The sequence below is a fragment of the Xyrauchen texanus genome, unplaced genomic scaffold, assembly GCF_025860055.1.
Source record: "Xyrauchen texanus isolate HMW12.3.18 unplaced genomic scaffold, RBS_HiC_50CHRs HiC_scaffold_510, whole genome shotgun sequence".
NCBI classification, from domain to species: domain Eukaryota; kingdom Metazoa; phylum Chordata; class Actinopteri; order Cypriniformes; family Catostomidae; genus Xyrauchen; species Xyrauchen texanus.
In genome coordinates, this window is record NW_026266479.1 from 16970 (window position 1) to 25700 (window position 8731).

The 8731-nt window shown below is 40.3% G+C and overlaps 1 non-coding gene across 1 annotated transcript; it reads right to left on the minus strand.

Annotated features, from left to right (window-relative positions):
- Nucleotides 1-264: 264 nt before the first annotated feature.
- Nucleotides 265-336, minus strand: trnae-uuc (transfer RNA glutamic acid (anticodon UUC)). The gene has a single exon. It is a non-coding gene; the product is annotated as a tRNA-Glu (tRNA).
- Nucleotides 337-8731: the final 8395 nt, after the last annotated feature.

Here is an 8731-nt window from a genome sequence, read left to right on the forward strand (position 1 = left end):
TTGCTAACGATTTATTTATTATTTTTAAAAATGACTAGCATCCTTTGATTTTGATCAGTCAATATCCACTGTTTAGAAACACCTGTTGTTAGAACTACAATTAAATGAAATATTGTTTTTAATAATACGTGTATTTGTTAAACCAATATCAAAGATTATAGTTGTTGAAAACCACGTCATTGTGCCGAGAATGCCACTGAATTGCCTTTGTTTTCACAACAGCTCCGCGTAGATCAGAGCTCAGGGGATTACCATGACACACCTCTCCCATACCGGGAGTCGAACCCGGGCCGCCTGGGTGAAAACCAGGAATCCTAACCTCTAGACCATATGGGAGTCTGAGAGGTGTTTAAAAACACATTTTCTCCTCTGTTAAAAAGTAAATAACAATCATTAACCATTAAATCCTTATTTTAAAGCGACCATCTGAATGTTTTTTGTCTTATCCAATATCCACTGTTTTAGAAAACACATTTTCACCCTTTTGTTAATAAAAAACTTGTACCATGTTTGACACCAAGCATTACACGCTCATTAAAGATGTCATTTAAACACATTTTAAACATAATACTGTTTTTTATGTCTTACAATAATAATAATAAATCCAAATGAACCCCACACACACATTACTTTAACATGTTTCTGAAAAACAACTCAATGATTACAACAATGAATTATTTCATCATCAACCATACATTATCTTGACATCTCATTTTCAAACCTAAACTCTTTTTAAATACACAGTTGTGGGGGCGGATACCTCTGCAGACATATAACATCAGATATGACCAAACACGTCACACCACAACACACACACCGGAATGGGGGAAGGTGGGTGGGAGGGAAAGAGGGCGGGCAGGGCGGGTGGGGCGGGGCGGTGGGCGGAAGGGGAAAGGTCAAAGGAACAGCAATTAAACCATAAATCAGGGCCATAAATCATTTTTTGACACAAAGTATATTATAAGAACTACTGAAGGCCCATGAAATGAAATGGCATAGGGATTTTGTATTGAACATAGCTCTGGATCACAGTGTCATAGAGACGAGGGGGCGGGCTCATTTTACTCAGACGACCAATCAGTCTCTCAGGATCATTGTGAAGCTATCAAGCCACGCCCTAGCAACAATTTAAAGCACCTTAGCAACAAGTCCTATAGACTTCTAATGAAAGACATCAAAGGGATATCTCCGGATAGAAGTGTCATAGAAACACAAGGGTGGTCTCGTTTGACTCGAGACAACAAACAGCCAATCATGAATCACCTCAACACTTCCTAGCCCCTCCCTAGCAACCATTGTCGAGCACCTTAGCAACCAAAATCCATAGATGGATATCTTTCATTCTGAATGTCACAGAGGCATGGGAGTTGGTTTATATCATTCATACTGACAAGCAGTCTTTAGAGTTTCATGATTGGCAGCTGCCAAGCCACTCCCTAGCAACTAAACAGAGTACCCTAGCAACCGTTTAGCAATAACTATATCTCTGCACCAGAAAATCAGAGAGACTTCTGGGTTGATTTATTTCAATCAGGATGGCAAGAAGACTTGATAAGTATCACTGTGGTAACTGCCTAGCAACCACATGGGGTTACCCTAGCAACAAAGTAACAAATCACATATCTCTGCATCAGAAAAACGTAGAGACTTCCGGGTTGACTTATTTCAATCAGGATGGCAAGGAGACTTGATTAGTATCACTATGGTAACTGCCTAGCAACCAGATGGGGTTACCCTAGCAACCGAGTAAAAAATCACATATCTCTGCATCACAAAAACGTAGAGATTTCCAGGTTGACTTATTTCAATCAGGATGGCAAGGAGACTTCATTAGTATCACTATGGTAACTGCCTAGCAACCAGATGGGGTTACCCTAGCAACCGACTAACAAATCACATATCTCTGCATCACAAAAACGTAGAGACTTCCGGGTTGACTTATTTCAATCAGGATGGCAAAGAGACTTGATTAGTATCACTATGGTAACTGCCTAGCAACCAGATGGGGTTACCCTAGCAACCGAGTAACAAATCACAAATCTCTGCATCACAAAAATGTAGAGACTTCCGGGTTGACTTATTTCAATCAGGATGGCAAGGAGACTTCATTAGTATCACTATGGTAACTGCCTAGCAACCAGATGGGGTTACCCTAGCAACCGAGTAACAAATCACATATCTCTGCATCACAAAAACGTAGAGACTTCCGGGTTGACTTATTTCAATCAGGATGGCAAGGAGACTTCATTAGTATCACTATGGTAACTGCCTAGTAACCAGATGGGTTTACCCTAGCAACCGAGTAACAAATCACATATCTCTGCCCCAGAAAGTAGTCGAGACTTCCGGGTTAACTTATTTCACTCAGGATGGAAAGGAGCCATGTATTGTATTACCTTCGTAACTGCATAGCAACCACATGCCCTTACCCTAGCAACCGAGTAACAAATCACATATTTCTGCACCAGAAAATAGTACAGACTTCTGGGTTGATTTATTTATGACCATAATTGTAGTTCTTTTCAAGTTATAACATGCTATTTGACGAGTTTTGCCACGGCAAGCACCACTCACATTTTCTTCAGGAAATGTACCTATCTAGTTATATTTTTTATTAGTGGTGCTTGCAAAGCATCACTATTGTAATCTCACATACTTATTATTATTAGTGGTGCTTGCAAAGCATCACTATTGTAATCTCACATACTTATTAGTATTAGTGGTGCTTGCAAAGCATCACTATTGTAATATCACATACTTATTTTTCTTATTATTAGTGGTGCTTGCAAAGCATCACTATTGTAATCTCACATACTTATTTTTAGTGGTGCTTGCAAAGCATCACTATTGTAATCTCACATACTTATTATTAGTGGTGCTTGCAAAGCATCACTATTGTAATCTCACATACTTATTTTTATTAGTGGTGCTTGCAAAGCATCACTATTGTAATCTCACATACTTATTATTATTAGTGGTGCTTGCAAAGCATCACTATTGTAATCTCACATACTTATTATTATTTTTATTAGTGGTGCTTGCAAAGCATCACTATTGTAATCTCACATACTTATTATTATTAGTGGTGCTTGCAAAGCATCACTATTGTAATCTCACATACTTATTATTATTAGTGGTGCTTGCAAAGCATCACTATTGTAATCTCACATACTTATTATTAGTGGTGCTTGCCAAAGGCAAGGCATCACTATTGTTATTCGCCATACTTATTAGTGGTGCTTGCAAAGCATCACTATTGTAATCTCACATACTTATTATTAGTGGTGCTTGCAAAGCATCACTATTGTAATCTCACATACTTATTAGTGGTGCTTGCCAAAGGCAAGGCATCACTATTGTTATTCGCCATACTTATTAGTGGTGCTTGCCAAAGGCAAGGCATCACTATTGTTATTCGCCATACTTATTATTATTAGTGGTGCTTGCAAAGCATCACTATTGTAATCTCACATACTTATTATTTTTATTTTTATTTTTATTAGTGGTGCTTGCAAAGCATCACTATTGTAATCTCACATACTTATTATTATTTTTATTTTTATTAGTGGTGCTTGCAAAGCATCACTATTGTAATCTCACATACTTATTAGTGGTGCTTGCAAAGCATCACTATTGTAATCTCACATACTTATTAGTGGTGCTTGCAAAGCATCACTATTGTAATCTCACATACTTATTAGTGGTGCTTGCAAAGCATCACTATTGTAATCTCACATACTTATTAGTGGTGCTTGCAAAGCATCACTATTGTAATCTCACATACTTATTAGTGGTGCTTGCAAAGCATCACTATTGTAATCTCACATACTTATTATTAGTGGTGCTTGCAAAGCATCACTATTGTAATCTCACATACTTATTATTAGTGGTGCTTGCAAAGCATCACTATTGTAATCTCACATACTTATTAGTGGTGCTTGCAAAGCATCACTATTGTAATCTCACATACTTATTATTAGTGGTGCTTGCAAAGCATCACTATTGTAATCTCACATACTTATTAGTGGTGCTTGCAAAGCATCACTATTGTAATCTCACATACTTATTATTTTTATTTTTATTAGTGGTGCTTGCAAAGCATCACTATTGTAATCTCACATACTTATTATTTTTATTTAGTGGTGCTTGCAAAGCATCACTATTGTAATCTCACATACTTATTAGTGGTGCTTGCAAAGCATCACTATTGTAATCTCACATACTTATTATTATACTTTTTATTAGTGGTGCTTGCAAAGCATCACTATTGTAATCTCACATACTTATTATTTTTATTTTTATTTTTATTAGTGGTGCTTGCAAAGCATCACTATTGTAATCTCACATACTTATTATTATACTTTTTATTAGTGGTGCTTGCAAAGCATCACTATTGTAATCTCACATACTTATTTTTATTTTTATACTTTTTATTATTCTATCTCCGTACAAAACTTCGGCACCTAACTCGTCCCGCACCGTTTGGCGTAGACCCACGAATGAGGTGTCAAATCGAACGGCCTATTGAGGACACGTGTGCTATGACTTTTATAAGCGATCGGGGTACAGTAATTGCCCCAGGGGCAAAAAGCGGCCGAAAAATCCCATAGACTTAACATTGCGACAAACTTTGACGCGTCACAGCTCCGAGCGAGGATTTCGCAGAAACGTGTGATTTGCCATATTTGAAGAGGCTGGCAGGCTCTGTAAGAGCATACCTCAAAATGGGGTAAAAGTTGCACCCCTGGGGGCAGGAGCTGCCCAAAAATGCCCCAATTGACTTACAATGGTGTAGGACGGCCCATGAAATGAAATGGCATTGGGATTTGTATTGAACATAGCTCTGGATCACAGTGTCATAGAGACAATGGGGCGGGCTCATTTTACTCAGACGACCAATCAGTATCTCAGGATCATTTTGAATCTATCAAGCCACGCCCTAGCAACAATTTAGAGCACCTTAGCAACAAGTCCCATAGACTTCTAATGAAAGACATCAAAGGGATATCTCCGGATAGAAGTGTCATAGAAACACAAGGGTGGTCTCGTTTCACTCGGGGCAGCAAACAGCCAATCATGAATCACCTCAACACTTCCTAGCCCCTCCCTAGCAACCATTGTCGAGCACCTTAGCAACCAAAATCCATAGAGGACATCTTCCATTCTGAATGTCACACAGGCATGGGAGTTGGTTTATATCATTCATACTGACAAGCAGCCTTTGGAGTTTCATGATTGGCAGCTGCCAAGCCACTCCCTAGCAACTAAACAGAGTACCCTAGCAACCCTTTAGCAGTAACTATATCTCTGCACCAGAAAATCAGAGAAACTTCTGGGTTGATTTATTTCAATCAGGATGGCAAGGAGACTTCATTAGTATCACTAAGGTAACTGCCTAGCAACCAGATGGGGTTACCCTAGCAACCAAGTAACAAATCACATATCTCTGCATCAGAAAAACGTAGAGACTTCTGGGTTGACTTATTTCAATCAGGATGGCAAGGACACTTGATTACTATCACTATGATTACTGCCTAGCAACCAGATGGGGTTACCCTAGCAACCGAGTAACAAATCACATATCTCTGCACCAGAAAATAGTACTGACTTCCGGGTTGATTTATTTCACTCAGGATGGCAAGGACACTTGATTACTATCACTATGGTAACTGCCTAGCAACCAGATGGGGTTACCCTAGCAACCGAGAAACAAATCACATATCTCGGCACCAGAAAAGAGTACAGACTTCCAGGTTGATTTATTTCAACCAGGATGGCAAGGACACTTCATTAGTATCAATATGGTAACTGCCTAGCAACCACATGGGGTTACCCTAGCAACCGAGTAACAAATCACATATCTCTGCATCAGAAAAACGTAGATACTTCTGGGTTGACTTATTTCAATCAGGATGGCAAGGACACTTGATTACTATCACTATGGTAACTGCCTAGCAACCAGATGGGGTTACCCTAGCAACCGAGTAACAAATCACATATCTCTGCACCAGAAAATAGTACTGACTTCCGGGTTGATTTATTTCACTCAGGATGGCAAGGAGACTTCATTACTATCACTATGGTAACTGCCTAGCAACCAGATGGGCTTACCCTAGCAACCGAGAAACAAATCACATATCTCTGCATCAGAAAAACGTAGAGACTTCCGGGTTGACTTATTTCAATCAGCATGGCAAGGAGACTTGATAAGTATCACTATGTTAACTGCCTAGCAACCAGATGGGGTTACCCTAGCAACCGAGTAACAAATCACATAACTCTGCATCACAAAAACGTAGAGACTTCCGGGTTGACTTATTTCAATCAGGATGGCAAGGAGACATCATTAGTATCACTATGGTAACTGCCTTGCAACCAGATGGGCTTACCCTAGCAACCGAGTAACAAATCACATATCTCTGCATCAGAAAAACGTAGAGACTTCCGGGTTGACTTATTTCAACCAGGATGGCAAGGAGACTTCATTAGTATCACTATGGTAACTGCCTAGCAACCAGATGGGGTTACCCTAGCAACCGAGCAACAAATCACATATCTCTGCACCAGAAAACACTACAGACTTCCGGGTTGACTTATTTCACTCAGGATGGAAAGGAGCCATGTATTGTATTACCTTGGTAACTGCATAGCAACCACATGGGCTTACCCTAGCAACCGAGTAACAAATCACATATTTCTGCACCAGAAAATCGTACAGACTTCTGGGTTGATTTATTTATGACCATAATTTTTTCTCTTTTCAAGTTATAACATGCTGTTTGACGAGTTTTGCCACGGCAAGCACCACTCACATTTTCTTCAGGAAATGTACCTATCTAGTTTTTATTTTTATTTTTATTTTTATATCTCTTAACAAAACTTCGGCACCTAACTCGTCCCGCACCGTTTGGCGTAGACCCACGAATGAGGTGTCAAATCGAACGGCCTATTGAGGACACATGTGCTATGACTTTTATAAGCGTATCGGGGTACGGTATTTGCCCCAGGGGCAAAAAAGCGGCCGAAAAATCCCATAGACTTAACATTGAGACAAACTTTGACGCGTCACAGCTCCGAGCGAGGATTTCGCAGAAACGTGTGATTTGCCACATTTGAAGAGGCTGGCAGGCTCTGTAAGAGCATACCTCAATATGGGGTAAAAGTTGCACCCTGGGGGGCAGGAGCTGCCCAAAGTTGCCCCCATTGACTTACAATGGTGTAGGACGGCCCATGAAATAGGGATTTTTTATTAAACATAGCTCTGGATCACAGTGTCATAGAGACAAGGGGCCTGCCTCATTTCACTAAGACGACCAATCAGTCTGTCAGGATCATTGCAAAGCTATCAAGCCACGCCCTAGCAACCATTTAGAGGACCTTAGCAACAAGTCCCATAGACTTCTAATGAAAGAGATCAAAGGGATATCTCCGGCTAGAAGTGTCATACCAACACAAGGGTGGTCTCGTTTGACTCGGGGCAGCAAACAGCCAATCATGAATCACCTCAACACTTCCTAGCCCCTCCCTAGCAACTACTGTCGAGCACCTTAGCAACCAAAATCCATAGAGGGATATCTTCCATTCTGAATGTCACAGAGGCATGGGAGTTGATTTATGTCATTCATACTGACAAGCAGCCTTTGGAATTTCATGATTGGCAGCTGCCAAGCCACTCCCTAGCAACTACACATAGTACCCTAGCAACCGAGTAACAAATCACATATCTCTACACCATAAAATAGTACAGACTTCTGGGTTGATTTATTTCACTCAGGATGGCAAGGAAACTTGATTACTATCACTATGGAAACTGCCTAGCAACCAGATGGGGTTACCCTAGCAACCGCGTAACAAATCACATATCTCTGCACCAGAAAATAGTAGAGACTTCCGGGTTGACTTATTTCAATAAGGATGGCAAGGAGACTTCATTACTATCACTATGGTAACTGCCTAGCAACCAGATGGGTTTACCCTAGCAACCGAGTAACAAATCACATATCTCTGCACCACAAAACACTACAGACTTCCGGGTTGACTTATTTCACTCAGGATGGAAAGGAGCCATGTATTGTATTACCTTGGTAACTGCATAGCAACCACATGGGCTTACCCTAGCAACCGAGTAACAAATCACATATTTCTGCACCAGAAAATCGTACAGACTTCTGGGTTGATTTATTTATGACCGTAATTTTTGTTCTTTTCAAGTTACAACATGCTGTTTGACGAGTTTTGCCACGGCAAGCACCACTCACATTTTCTTCAGGAAATGTCCCCATCTAGTTAGTGGTGCTTGCAAAGCATCACTATTGTAATCTCACATACTTATTTTTATTTTTATTTTTAGTGGTGCTTGCAAAGCATCACTATTGTAATCTCACATACTTATTTTTATTTTTATACTTTTTATTATTCTATCTCCGTACAAAACTTCGGCACCTAACTCGTCCCGCACCGTTTGGCGTAGACCCACGAATGAGGTATCAAATCGAACGGCCTATTGAGGACACGTGTGCTATGACTTTTATAAGCTTATCGGGGTACGTGTATTTGCCCCAGGGGCAAAAAGCGGCCCAAAAATCCCATAGACTTAACATTGTGACAAACTTTGAGGCGTCACAGCTCCGAGCTGAGGATTTCGCAGAAACGTGTGATTTGCCACATTTGAAGAGGCTGGCAGGCTCTGTAAGAGCATACCTGCGGTCACGTAACTGTCTGAAGCATAACA